The sequence below is a fragment of the Parasteatoda tepidariorum genome, chromosome 3, assembly GCF_982258835.1.
Source record: "Parasteatoda tepidariorum strain Cologne lab strain chromosome 3, Ptep-v5.0, whole genome shotgun sequence".
NCBI lineage: Eukaryota > Metazoa > Arthropoda > Arachnida > Araneae > Theridiidae > Parasteatoda > Parasteatoda tepidariorum.
The window spans coordinates 9,081,528-9,095,699 of NC_141757.1; the positions used below are offsets into that span (position 1 = coordinate 9,081,528).

Sequence of the window (14,172 nt, forward strand, 5' to 3'; positions counted from 1 at the left end):
TAATCACATAAGAAATATTTTCAACTCGAAAAATTAACATATTTTAGTCTGTTTTTTTTATTCGTTTTTATGCGATAAGGTAAAATGAAATTTAATTTCTTAAAACCAGCATGAAAACGCTTTTTTTCCCCCACTACCATAAAAATTTTTTTTTCTCAAGTATTTCTCTTTATTTCAAAAGAAAAATAAATCACGAAAAAAACACTCTTATTATGGCACATTATAATCATATCTGTCCCGCAGTGGACTGATCATTAAGACACGGTTCCCAGCAGATTACCGAAGTCAAGCATCACTGGCTGCGGTCAGTGTGCGGGTGGGTGATCACTTGGATCAGTCTGCGTAGGGACCGAGGGTGTGCGGTATTGGTCCTCGTTAAACTGTTCTACCGTAAAGTGCTCGACTTCGCGTGCAGGTCGTTGGGCTACCGAAGCAGGGGTGCCATCCCCTCTGCAGAGGATCAAAATTGCGATTTCTTGTCTTCGGATCATCCTCAGGGATGTTTCCCAGACCGTCGCTAATAGCCCATTGTGCAGCTCTAGTGCGACGTAAATTAACAACAACATAATCATATTTTGAAGGATGGGTTTTCAAAACAAAAAGATTAAAATTAAAGTCGTTAACTCGAATTTTTAAAAAGATACCATGATCATCAATCATTGAATTGGCGACCTTTTCAACCCTCTCAAGTTCTGAGGTGCAATTTTTTCTACGCGCATCGTAGAATTTGATTGGTTAACAAATTCAAGGCTTAGGCGAAGCGCTGTTATTGGAAATCTTAAAATTGTTCTTAATAGACGTTCTGTCTGTACATCTGTCTTTATTTCCAGGCAGATATATAAATTTTATTTTTGTAATTACAGTAGAATATCACATCCGTTATTTTAAATAAAGTGTTTTTATTTACAATTTTATGTATTTACAATTAGTATTTCTCAGTTACTGCTGCCATAATGAAACAATTCATGAAATCTTTAAATTAAAAAGCACTCTTTTTATTGCTTAATTATTATAGTGTTGACCATTTTATTTCAGTAACAAATTGACTTTTTGTTATTGGATGAAGTTAGTTCTTTAGCTTAACTTTGCAAATCTACTATTTGAAATGTGTGTTGTTTCTTGTGTTTTATTTATTTTCCTATATGATCAGCAGTGGTCTAAATTGAGTTTTAAAACTGTTTACATTTTCAAATATAATAAAATGTTTTAATTTTCCGGTGATTTTACAACACTCAAATTAAAAGAATACTTTTTTATAGTTTAGCTACATTGAATTAACCATTTATTTTAAGTAACAAGTAAGCTTTCTGTTAGATGCTTTTGTTTCACATTGCAAATCTGCAATTTGTAATTTTTGTTACTTTTGTTTTTTAATCTTTCTATCTACTAATTTGCTGACCCTTGGCCTAAATTAAATTTTAATATAGCTTACATTGTGAAATATATTAAAATGCAATAGGTATTTCATGATTTAATTTTAAGATTACTTATTTTTGAGCTCAGTTTAACCATTTATTATACTAGTAAATATTTTATGTATTTCTATATTGATTTTCTTAAAAGATATAAAATGTAATAATTTTCATTTTTAAATTTTTCTAAAATGTAGGTGTAATATCAGTATATTATATTTAAAATTTCGTTTAAGTATTCATACTTAACATTATATGATTATAAAAATTTCTATGCTATTAGTAGTTGTGAATTAAATTTGTGATTTGGAGTTGTGTACCTGTTATATTTAGTTGTATTAATTAAAATTCATTATATTTTAATAATTCTTTAGATCATAATTTTTTTAAAAAAAAGGTTTTATATTGTTTATATAAAAATTGAAGGATTACAGCTGTTTTAAGCCGTTAAATTTATTTTTCTTGCTTATTGTATTTTAGTTATCACATATTTGAAAAAGATTTATTATAGCTTGAAAATCTTTATTACAATCTATTTTATCAATTAGATTGTAATTATAAGATGCTTTAAAAAAGTTGTTTTAATGTTTGATATTTCTCTAGGAAAAAGTGTTACTCGGGAGAAAAAAAACATATATATTCTTGGGCAATGGGAAAATTTCCCTATCATGATCTGTAGCTGAATAATCTCCAAATATTTGCAACTTCCGGGCAGTGGTTTACAATGTACTGGACATATTACAGACGAGGACCAACTTGAAGGATATGTATCTCATAACCTCCAATCAAGCTTGTATATCTTTTTTTCTTTTTTTTTTTTAAATTGAGATTTTAAAATCTATTAAATGCATTGGCAATTGCAGTTTGCACGACAGGTTCTTGTGATATGGAAAAATTCCTGGAGAGATTTCATTTACTATCCAGGGTTTTAGTTTTTGTATCAAAAGCTGATTTTGACACGACATGTCAAAAACCTGTCAAAAATTATAATAAACTGTTTGTCGAAATGTGGCAAAAACTTATAAAAACCAGTGACAAGTTTCTTTTTTGTCATTGAAGATATTTTATTAAACACCCATCTACATAATTATTTCAATCATGCATAATATTTGCATTTTAATTACTAATATAATTATTATTCATATTATACATCATATATTAAAAATGTATCTAAAATAATTTATTTGCTTTCTTAATGACTAATGTATTATTTATATTTTAAGGTTATTATGTTCGATATATTTTAACTATTAAGTTTACATTACAGATAATTACTATTGTTCTAATTGTTGAGTTGGTAGTTGTTATTTGTCTGAATATTGATGGTACAATTTAGACAGATTTCTTAGCTTAATTAAAACTAAAGTTGTCACTAATAATTGTATAATCTTAACCTGTGAATTTTTTTTTTTTTGTAATTCACATTATTTGTTTTTCATGGCAATTAATTAGTGCAGATGACATTTTAAGGTACAAAATCAGATGGATTAAGGTATTCTGAAGAATTAGGATTTCTGACCCACAATCGTGGAAAAGGTCCCAATAGTTTGGTCAGGAGAGTAGTCCAAAATTTGTACCCCTTGATGTTAAGTTTTATATTTCGTCATATCTGAAGAACTTTTTTGTCGAATTTAAAATTTTTTGCCCATAATTATTAAGTTGGTTTATCCAACGATAATTTGATGCAAAAAAATAACTTGCATATTTTATTTAGCAATTATAATCTAAAAAAATTTATACTGTAAAGTGCACAATTATATATATTTTACGGAATAATTTTGCTATGTAATCATTATATCATATATCATTTACTCGTATAAATCGATTAATTTTTTTCAATCAATCGGTTAAAGTGCTTTATCAAGTTAACAATATTTAGTACAGTTATTAAAATAAATTTCCAAATTCTCCTGTGATTTCACTATCTTTGATGAAACTGCAGATCTTTAGGAGCCTGTAATTCTAAATTTCTGGGTTCTTTTTTTGTTTGTTTGTAAAAGCAGGTTTCTATTTGAAATTATTTAAATATCTCTATTTTAAGAATCTGCATAAAATGTAAAAATTTGAAAAACTGTGATTTGCAACTAATTCCGTAATAGTTCAACTAAGAATTTTAACAAGAAGCACTTTGCTAGGCATAAGATAAAACTAAATCTGTCCATTGCTTGTATACAAAATAATTTAAAAATGAGTGTAGAATATTTGGTAGCTTCAGCATAACTTAATATGAAAATATTGTATTCACACAAATTTAATCAAATAGATTATTTTCAATAAATTTTAGTTATCATATAGGTAATTCAAATGAAATATACTACTAATAAACTGCAATAGATTTGAAGTGAAAATTAAAAATTTGACTGCAGCAACTGTTACATCTGTTAAACTCTGACTTATTTTATTAGATCTGTGGGGAGGAAACAAAATTTACTTCTATTTTTTTTATTTCATAACTTTATTTATTATACTTTGTATATTTCAGTGACTGCACTTTGTGCTGCAAAAAAAAATCATAATTTTTTTCAATTTCTATATATTTTTCTAGTAGTAAATTAGATAAATTGCAATTTTGCAAATTCTTAGTCATAATTATTCAATATTTATTATTGATAATCAATCATCCTCTTCACTAAAACTTATGATTTTCGACAGTGATTGTCAAAACTAAAAGGGGGGTTAATGTCAGAACAATTGAACATTGTAGTTGATCACTTGTTATTTTCTATGTTTATTTATTTATAATTACTTCACATTCATATTAGCTAATAATTATTTTCTTACCTAAAATTTTAGGTTTCTGATATGAGTGTTAAAACTGTGATTAAATCTGGATAAAACCGTCAATTGTCTAATGCGTGCCAACTTTGACTTTAGCGTTTTCTTCACTGTGAATAAAATTTGTCCTCTTTGCTTCAATTTTGATTTTTTTCCCCAGGCATGAAAATTTACTTCATTTCAATGAAGTAAGTTGTCATGTCTTTACTCGAAAACATTGTTATATACTTTTCTATGGATGTTTAGTTGAAATTTTATAACATTTTTCTATTCGCTTTCAGAGCATGTTCTCAGTTAAATAGTTTGAAATGTGCACTGGATGATGAACAGAGGTTCTGGATCTATTTATCCTTGTGGTATTGGTGGACAAGAGGGTACGAAAACAAGGTATTTTTCAGTTAGCTAGGCACAAGAAATTTAATTATTTTATTTAATTTTTATGTGTTAAAAGAAAGTTGGAGGTCTACATTTTTCATAAAAAATATTTGTTTATGCAGGTGTAATTATTTTTTATTTTTTTGCTGTTTACTTATATTTTGTGTTTTTTTTTTTAAACATAATATTTACTTTGTAAGAGGAAGATATAATAATTTATATTTATTAAACATTTCTATGTTTAAAATTTTTGTTTTTGTTTTAAATTGTAGTTTTTGACTAAGTATGGTAAAATAATAAGCATTTCATTCAAATTATTTGTTGATGAAAGTATTTTATTTAAAGTCTGTTTATTTTTATGGATTAGTTTTTAGTTTTCACATACAATTTATTTAATGTTTCTTTTACTTTTGTTACAGTGCGCAGCTAAAAAAATTTTAAATCTTTACAAAAATTAATGATCAATTTAATTTATGCTCACCATTTTAAAGTTTTTATAATATTTTTCTCAATGTTTTATGTCTATTAAGTAAATAATTCTATTGTGTATTAAGTGCAAAATTTGCATGAAATACGAAATATTTTCAAGTCAAAATCTACCATCCTTTTTTTTATTTAAACTCTTAATTATTAAAGATTGTTACTAATTGAAGATTATTATGGTCTTTGGTGTAATATATTCATAACATTTCAGTTTTATAGCTGATTTCTTTTATAGCCAGGCAGGAGATTCATCTGACTTGTCCCTGGACAAAATTTCAAACTTTTTAAACTTTAGAAAAAAGTTCCTAAATAAAAAAAAAAATCTTTAGTGTCTATTTTTCTTAATATTTCTGCATTATTTTGTTTTACTTTACTATGTTATCTATTTAATCATGATAATCTTTGGTTTGTTAGACTGTTAATGTGCACAAATTATAACTTTAAATAAGTATGTAAATTATGAAAATGAGTTTTACATAATTTTTTTAAATTATTTTTTCAAGAGTTGATTTGTGTATTTTAGCTTTTTTATTCTTTTCTCACTCTTATAACAAGCCTAGTTAGTGACTATAATAAGCTATGTGATTGGAGGAAATAGTCATCCCTGGGTCGGGGAAGCCTGTTTCAGATGCTTCAGACTTTTCTGTTATCTAGTAGAACTTAGTCAGGCATAAATTATAGCATTATAAGTTTTTAAAGTCACACCAAACAATAAAAATTTAGTAGACCAATGGGAGTACTATTCTTTTAGTATACCGAGATCTTAATATGGTAGCTAAACTTGAAGGGGAAAAATAAAACTTTATGTTTGCATAATTTATGTTATGGTACACATGCTATGAGATAAGAGACAGCTGCAAAGAATAAAAAACAGAAATTGGGACACATATAATAATGAAACTTCACTAGAATTTATTTTCATTAATAAATATCATTAAAAAAATTGCATTTAAAGCTCTCTGTTTTTAGATAAGTGCAGTTTTCATTGACTTCAATCAACATAAAAAATTAAAACCATACACATCAATATCATTACACTGCAATGCATCTTATACATAAAAGGAAACTTAACTTTTTTTTTTGTTGACAAATACATTGTCCAAAATAGTAAATATCATGTAAAGTAATTTTTATCAGCAACATTAAGAATAATTATTATAAACATTAAGTATGCTTTTACTATTGTTATAATATAAGCTATGTAAAATGATTTTTCCTCACTATCCTGTTCCTCGCTATCCAAAACATTTAAAAACTATTACCCCATAATGATTTAGGAGTACTGTTTATTAAAATTTAGTATAAAAAAAAAGCTATAACATTTGTAAATAAATTCAACATACTGAGTAAAATGTTGAGATTAGATAATAAGAAAAACTGTGAAATTAACGAAATATACTAAAAATTAATTATCTAAAAATTCCTAAATAAAGTAAATTCTCAAAGCCCAAAAGATATTTCTTTTAGCTGATAGACAAATCTCGCTGTCAGTCCACAGAAAGCACGTAAATTTGAAATTTAAACATTTCAATTTTAGATGCTTCATCTCATGGAAAAGGGGGGTGGGTGGAGAAACCTTCCTAGTGTAGCCACTTTCCAGAAAAATTTAAAAGCTGGTAGCAATTGTCATCCAAAAATATTTGTAAATTTATGTTACTGCTGACAAATTGTATTCCTGAAATATCCCTAAAATTAAAGCCTTTGAAACTTACAATAACCTCATTAAGTAATTGGCGCCTCTTTTAAAAATTTTCCAGACTGTGGCCACTCTGCAACGTGCGGAAGAACTTATTTATTTCTATAATATTCGCTACCGAAACCTTCAGCTTAGAATAATAAAATTAGAATTTTTTTTTAACTCATGGAATTCAATATAAATTTTTTTTTCATTATTATTTTGCTAATTCCTAACATTTCGACAAATTTGGCACCCATGCATATCATTTGGGTGACATTTGTAGAACATTTTACTTAGATTGTTGCCATATTGGCATAAACCTTATAAATTTTAATCAAGTTCGTTGCAGTATTTTGTTCTTATGATGCCGATCTATTTAATCAATCCAAAAAGTTAGAAATTTCAAACTGTTGATAGTTTTCCACAACATATATTTATTTTATTATATATTGTATTAATAATATATTTTATTTTTAGGATTAAATGGGTCTTAATAGACTTCATCCTAATGGCTGTGATAACGTTGGGGCTTCATAGCTATTGTTTTGCATAGCTGCAAATGCACTGAGAGTCCCGCAGTGAACTGACTGATCATCAAGATCCCAATAGAACACTGAAGTCAAGCATCACTGGCTGCGGTCAGTGTGCGGGTGAGTAACCTCTTTGATCAGCATGCAAAGGGACCGAGAGTGTGCTGTATCGGTCCTCGTTAAACTGTTTCAAGCAAAGTGGTTGACTTCGCATGTCATCAGGCTACCAAAGCAGAGGTCATCCCCTCTCTAGAGGATGAAAAATGGTGATGGCATGTCTTCGGATCATCCTCTGCGATGTTTCCCAGATTGTCGCTAATAGCCCATAGTTCAGATCTAGTGGGACGTAAACCATCAACAACTGAGACTCAGATGTTCTGTATTTTTAAAAATTTAATTTATAACTACCTATCTATAATCATTTGTGTGGATCGATTCTTCTTTGTCGCTTTGTTTTTGCTCTCACCTTTATGTCATTAATGTATGTAAATGCCATTTTTAATGTAAATTTAACTGCCTACGTTTGCTTTAAAATTAAGTTATTTTAAATGACCTCGGCACTTAGTGATTTATTATTTCTTATTTAGCTACCTCTGAGTGTAAATTTTTTTTTACCCTTAAGTTTATATTTTATTTAATTACCCATATATATTTTATTTACCTATCCACAGTAAAGTTTCATTTCAAGATCATTTAAAAAAAAAAAGATCATTTAAAAAAGATAATAAAATTCTGTTTTCAGTTGTTTAATAGCAATTTGTTTTGTTCATTAGTATATTTCCCTTAATTTCTTTCATGAATCATAGTTTGTCCGTTTATAACAAGGTCAAAACCAAAAAAAATTTTTTTTTAAAAAGATAAAGCCTGGTTTTCTTATAATTTTTTTATTTTTTATAAACATCTTTTTAAATAAATTTTCTGCTATTTATGTGAATGTCTTCAGTTTGAATATTGAAAAATGAAATAGAAATTCTCACATTTGTTACAATTTTGAGTTTAATTGATAATTGGAATTCACCTACTTGAAATAGACATAAATCTGCAATTTTTAATTGTTTATGTAAAATTAATTTTGTCCCCCCCCCAAAAAAAAAGCCTATGTAAAAGAAATTAATGCAATCAATTTTTAGATAAAATCATAACTCTTAAAATGTTTAAAATAAAATAGATTGTTAGTTATTCCCTGTTATGTTAGTTTTTTTGTATTAGTTAAGTTGTGTGAATTAAAGACTGAAAGAATTAAAGTTTTTCAAACTTTATTTTTACAAACTTGTAAAAGATACATTTTTGCTGCAGTCAAACATATAAACAGGAATGAATTACTTTTCAATTTTATTTTAACAGTTTAATTTAATAATTATTTATTATCTAGGTGAACAAATTTGTATTGTATTTATGCAGTATGCTTATATTTATTATTATAATATTTAAAATTGCTATTTTTATACTTTATTTAAAAAAAAAGTTTGAGACATTTTTTTTTAAATATTTTTAAAATATATTTTTTTTTGTTTATGCTGAAAAATAACAATAAGAACTTTGTTACATTTAAAGCTAATGACCAAAAAGTAATTTTTTTTTTTTTTTTTTGTGTTTTAGAACCATTAAGGCTGAAATATACTTTTATAATTTTAAATGTTTGTAATTATGTAGCCCATTAATCAATTTTATTCTTTTCATCATTTTAATTATATTATTTAGTTGAAATATTACATTGTCTTGTTTCTCCCATGATGCTGCATTTTAAAATTGCATTGATTTCACATTTCCTCGATCACATTGATTCGAAGCAACCAGGTTGTATAATTTTTATTAGACCTATATCAGTTCATAAAAGCATGTCTAAACAATAACAAAAATTATCTAAAGACGACTGTTATAACTATAAACTTATGCTCATAGTAATTTGGTTATATGTTTTATTAGTATTCATTATACGTACAAAAATTTTTGTTGCTTAATAATTTAAAAAATATGCCGCAACAAATTTCTTTAAAAAAAATAAATAACCAAGATGATAGACATAATGAAATAAAAATCTTAAAATTAATAAATATTCATATTTTTCTTTACAACAAAAGATGTATAGTCATTCATAGATTCAGTTAGATTTTGAGAACTATGGGTCTCTAAGACTTAGAAAGTCTGCTGTTAAAGAAAATCGTTACATATGTTGGAGAAATCAAGGCTGATTAAGATTGGTCAAACACCTGCATCTAGGAAAAACTGTGTAATATGATGCTGAAAATTATTCTAATTTTCTCGTTAAGCTATTTAATTAAATAGCTTAATTAATTAAATATTTAAAGTTTTGTCTACCATCTCAGATAAAAATATTTTAGTTCATCTGTTAATAACCATTTCTCTTTAAAAACTAATTCCAATTTCTCAACATTACTTTTGTTGAAGAAAAAAAAATAGTTACCTCAAAAGTCCTTGAAAATCATTAAATAGGGAGTAAAGGTTACTGAAATTTTTCGCGACTGGTAGACAGGGTTTAAAAAGCTATTTTTTTCTTCATAAAAACCCAAAAACCAGGTGTTTTTTAAATTTTTTTATTTTAAACGAAAGGTTAAATAGTATTTTATATCTAAATGTTATCTTAGTAATGTGTGAATATGTATATATATTGTGACGAATTTTAATATCAAGGAGAATGAGATATTCAAGAAAATGTATTTTTTCAATTAAGAAATATTTAATAACAGGTTGATGAAAAGAAATAAAATTGATAACTGTGTTACATAAATATATACACACATATTATAGTAAAGGTGGGTTTTAGTTTTGACCGTTAGAAAAACAAAGAACTATTTACTTTTGTGTCATTTATTTTAACATAATTGAGCTTTAAATATAACAATGTTCTTATTGACATATTGCAAAATTATGAAACATTTACTTAAAAAATATTTTAAATGAATTTTGAAATAATGAATGTAAGCATAAAATTCAAATTTGTATACAATTCAAATTTGTTTATCTAAGTAGCAGAAAACAAATATGAAATTGAACTGAAAAAATAAAATTTAGAAAAGCACCTTATTCTTGTTTATACTTTTGTTAGAACAAGAATTACTTTTGAATTAGTTATGGTCTAATTTATTTTAAGCATTTTTACAAAACCTCATGTTTATTTTTAAATTTGCTTACAATACTTTATTTCACATTGGTATTTTTGTGAAAACTCAAATTCTACCTAAACATTTGAAAATTGCAGTTTTGTGTTTATTTAAAATAACGGAATTAACTCTAAATTTCCAAAAAGGTGAGAAAACCATCTTGTCACTTCGCAATATTTAAACAAATAAAAAATCAATATAAATACAGGAAAATTTATTTATTAAAAAGATTCTTTTAAAAAAATATTCTGACTTTGTTTTTCTTCTTCTTTTAAATCATTTGGTTTAAACGGCATTGTTTTAAACCAGCTAAGTCTGCTAAAGAGGTGATTGTGCTCCAGAAAAATACCGGATTTTTCGCTAACAATACTCCTGAAGTTTCTGGAAATGAAGTCCAGAAGCTTCAAGAAATCATCGATCATGTGTAAAAATTCTTGTCCATTTTATTTAAAAATATTAGAACTAGAATTTATACTTGGTGTCTTTAATTTGTAAATATTTTTTCTGGCAGAATAATAAATGTGATTAGAGATAAAAGTAAACTTATATATAATTATTCATTTAAATTATGCTGTAAATAATTTATTTGGAATTTAATGTTTTGAAAATATAAATGATTTAACTTTGTAAAGACATTAATTTTTTTAAATGCGTCATTAATAATTTTAATAGGAAATTTTCAGGATTTTTGAGTTGGGATCACAATCACCCCTGAATAGTTCAACAATACATCGGAATAAAAATCCAGATAAAAAAAAATATATTTAGGAATAGAAATGGGGCAAATGATTGTTTCAGTGATCAAGAGTTTTATGGATAAAATGTGATAATTTTCATTTCTAAACATATGAATGTTGAACATGGTTTGATTGACATTGCTTAAAAACTTATAAAATAGTTGATATCTAACGTCTAAAATGAAATTAAGGAAATGAGAATAAAATACAGGGTCGTCACTCCGCAGGGAGAATAGGGAAAACCTGGAAAATAAAGGGAATTAAAAAATCAACTAAATTAACAGGGAAAATGCAAGGAATATTTATTTCTTATTTTCTTTTTTTACAAAATGTCCTCTTTAAGTGCAATCTATGGGGTATTTAAATATAGTTCAGTTGTACTTTACTATTTTATTTGCTGTATTTTAATTTTTTTTATGTATGTTAAACTGTTCCTTATTTAAGTTTTTCTAGCAATTAAAACTAGTATTAGTTATCCTGATATAGTGTACAAATTTGCTCAGTAGTTGTGTGTTTCCTCTTAGTATATTGTGTAAAATATATACAGGGAAAACGCAGGGAGCTTTTTTTTCCTTCCCAGATTTGAGTAGCAACCCTGTAATAAATCTATAAAATAACTTTTTTGCTCTATGAATTATTCTTAATTATTTCTTTTAAATTAAATTTAGTAATTTTAAACTATATTTGTGAAAAAAATGTCATTCTTTTTCTCGTGTCTTAAGTAGATATCTCATTTTATAAATTTTTGGCATTTAGCTGAACAAGTCAAAAAGGGGCGAGTAGTAACAGCTCAACAAATAAAGTCTTGGCCATATACTCAACTGATGTTATTTCTTGACAAGATTGGAAGTAAAAAAAAATGAGTATGTTCATTTTGATTATGTCATAAATTAGTTGTAGTATTTTAGTATAAAATTTTTTAATATAGCCTTGAACAAAATCCCTGTATTAAATTACACTTGTTTCAGATTGGATAAATTAGAATAGTTATGAGTGTAAATTAAATAATTTGGTTTCAAAGCTCAAAAGATTTTTAAATTTTTTTTGAGGTTTTACAGTTGTGTACTGTTAATTATATTTAATAACTGTTAGGCAATTGTCTTTGATGTTCATTTAGTTTTGACTTCTAATTGATCTTGCTTTTTTGAATAGCAAATGGGGAAAAAATGTTCACAAGCTCAAAAACTTTTTCAATTTATGATCAATAGAGAAACAGGTTTAAGTTCATGGTATCTGCACACCAGGAAAGTCTATTGATATTGAACAAAAAGTCTATTGATATTTGGTATTGAACAAAATTTGTCATGAAATGTCTTGATTTTAACTATTTATTTTTAAAAAATCATGGATTCAGGGTGCCCGAAAGTCTCTTTTTTTAAAATAGAATTTACCCCCTCACACACACACAATTTCATGATGTACCGAATATCTGAATTTGTAACAAAATCCCCACTCACAGTCATATTTTATTAAAATATAAAATGTTTTTATTGTGTTCTTTAAAAATTATGGTGTTCTTTAAAAAAAATGAAAGATAAAACATCATTTCTAGAGCGAATTATCTTTTAAACTTCTGTAATTTCAAAATTTTTGTTATTATTTTTATTTTATTTTGTCAATTTAAAATTCTAGCTGAAGCAAGCCAGTCATTGGCCATTTTTTTTTATTCCGAAAAGAGAACAGAAATATCAGGAGTATTTCTTTAATCTCAGATACACAAGAAAATATATTTCTGCAGTAAAAAAGAGGAAAAACAAATTGCTTTTGTATTTTTTTTCAGCTATTTTATTGCTTCAACTTTTTCTTTACTCTGTTTTTTAAATTTAAAATAAATATGAAGATGCAGAGTATGAATTTTCGTTATACCTATCATTTCAATTAATGTTATAATGCTTTTTTAAATTTATTGTTGTGCTTTTGTCGGAGAAAATAGTAACTTCGTTAAGTCATGGAATATTCTTGGAATTAGTCATGGAAAGTCATGAATTTGAAAATTTAGAATGTAGTAGATACCCTGTAAGTTGCAGCTTATTAAACAAAATGATTCATGAAACAAAGATTTTTTTCTGTTTGGAAAGTGATGATGTCCAATATTTCTGTGATGGACAATCAAATATCTAAGTAGGCCAGGCCCACCGTAGCCCTTTGAATAAATGTACCGTATTTTTCGGCGAAAGCGCCGCTTCGTCACAAGCGCCGTACCTCGATAAAAATGAATTTTTTAAAAAAGAAGTTATAGTAAGCGCCGCTCCGGCGCAAGCGCCGCAATGGCGCTGAACCGCGTATATCAGTATCCTTTCAGAAGAGACCTTTAAATTACCATTTAGAATAACTGTATAATAAAAAATTAAATTTTTTTATGCATTTCATAAAATAAAGTTTTAATTTCTAAATTATAATAAAAAAATTTCTTTTTCAGCAAAAAAAAAGCAACAAAAAAGTTTTCTCTTTCAGCAAAAAAAAAAAACAAAAAAAAAACAACAAAACTATATAAAATAAAGTTGTTCTTACTAGTTGGCACCGCGCCAAAAAACAGAAGAACAGCAAAAAGAATATTTATATGTTCAGTAGCTGAATTAAGGCTGAACTGATTGCAGGAATCCGTAAAACAATGCAATAAGAAAAATAAAATAAAAATTTATTAAAAGAAAGATTTTAAAATAAAAAGATTTTAAAATTTATTACCGTTAACAATTTGAGGAAAAACTAATACATAATAACGAAACAGCTAATAATAACGAAATAACTAATAATAACAAGAATAAGAAATAACTAAGCAGGCCCCAAAAAAATTCTGAAGAAATGAGCGAACGGGAAATAAGTTTCACTTTCACAATCTTTCAGGGTGGAATTTTAGTGAGTAGAATGCCCTCTCCTTCAATGGAAATAACCCAATGTGACTCAATATTTAAAAGGGGTTGGGGAAAAGAAAAGGGTATGGGACCCCTAATCCAGCATTCCAAAATTTGGCACTTAATCTGATCTAATCTTTTTTTTAAATTTTTTTTAAAGAAATTTATATTGATAAGACAAAAAAAATCAGCTATATTCTTTTTATTT

At 26.4% G+C, this 14,172-nt stretch overlaps 1 protein-coding gene across 2 annotated transcripts in view; it reads left to right on the forward strand.

Moving 5' to 3' along the window:
• Positions 1-611: 611 nt before the first annotated feature.
• LOC107447663 (phosphatidylinositol-binding clathrin assembly protein LAP-like) overlaps positions 612-14,172 on the forward strand; it is a 122,784-nt gene continuing 109,223 nt past the window's right edge. Inside the window, exons 1-5 of one of the 2 annotated variants that reach the window (XM_087158757.1) lie at positions 612-1,107; positions 2,016-2,205; positions 4,206-4,375; positions 4,469-4,574; positions 7,201-7,373. The gene's annotated coding sequence lies outside the window, so the exon portion shown is untranslated. The remainder of the gene's footprint in view (positions 1,108-2,015; positions 2,206-4,205; positions 4,376-4,468; positions 4,575-7,200; positions 7,374-14,172) is intronic. The other variant, XR_015432411.1, reaches the window with a different exon arrangement.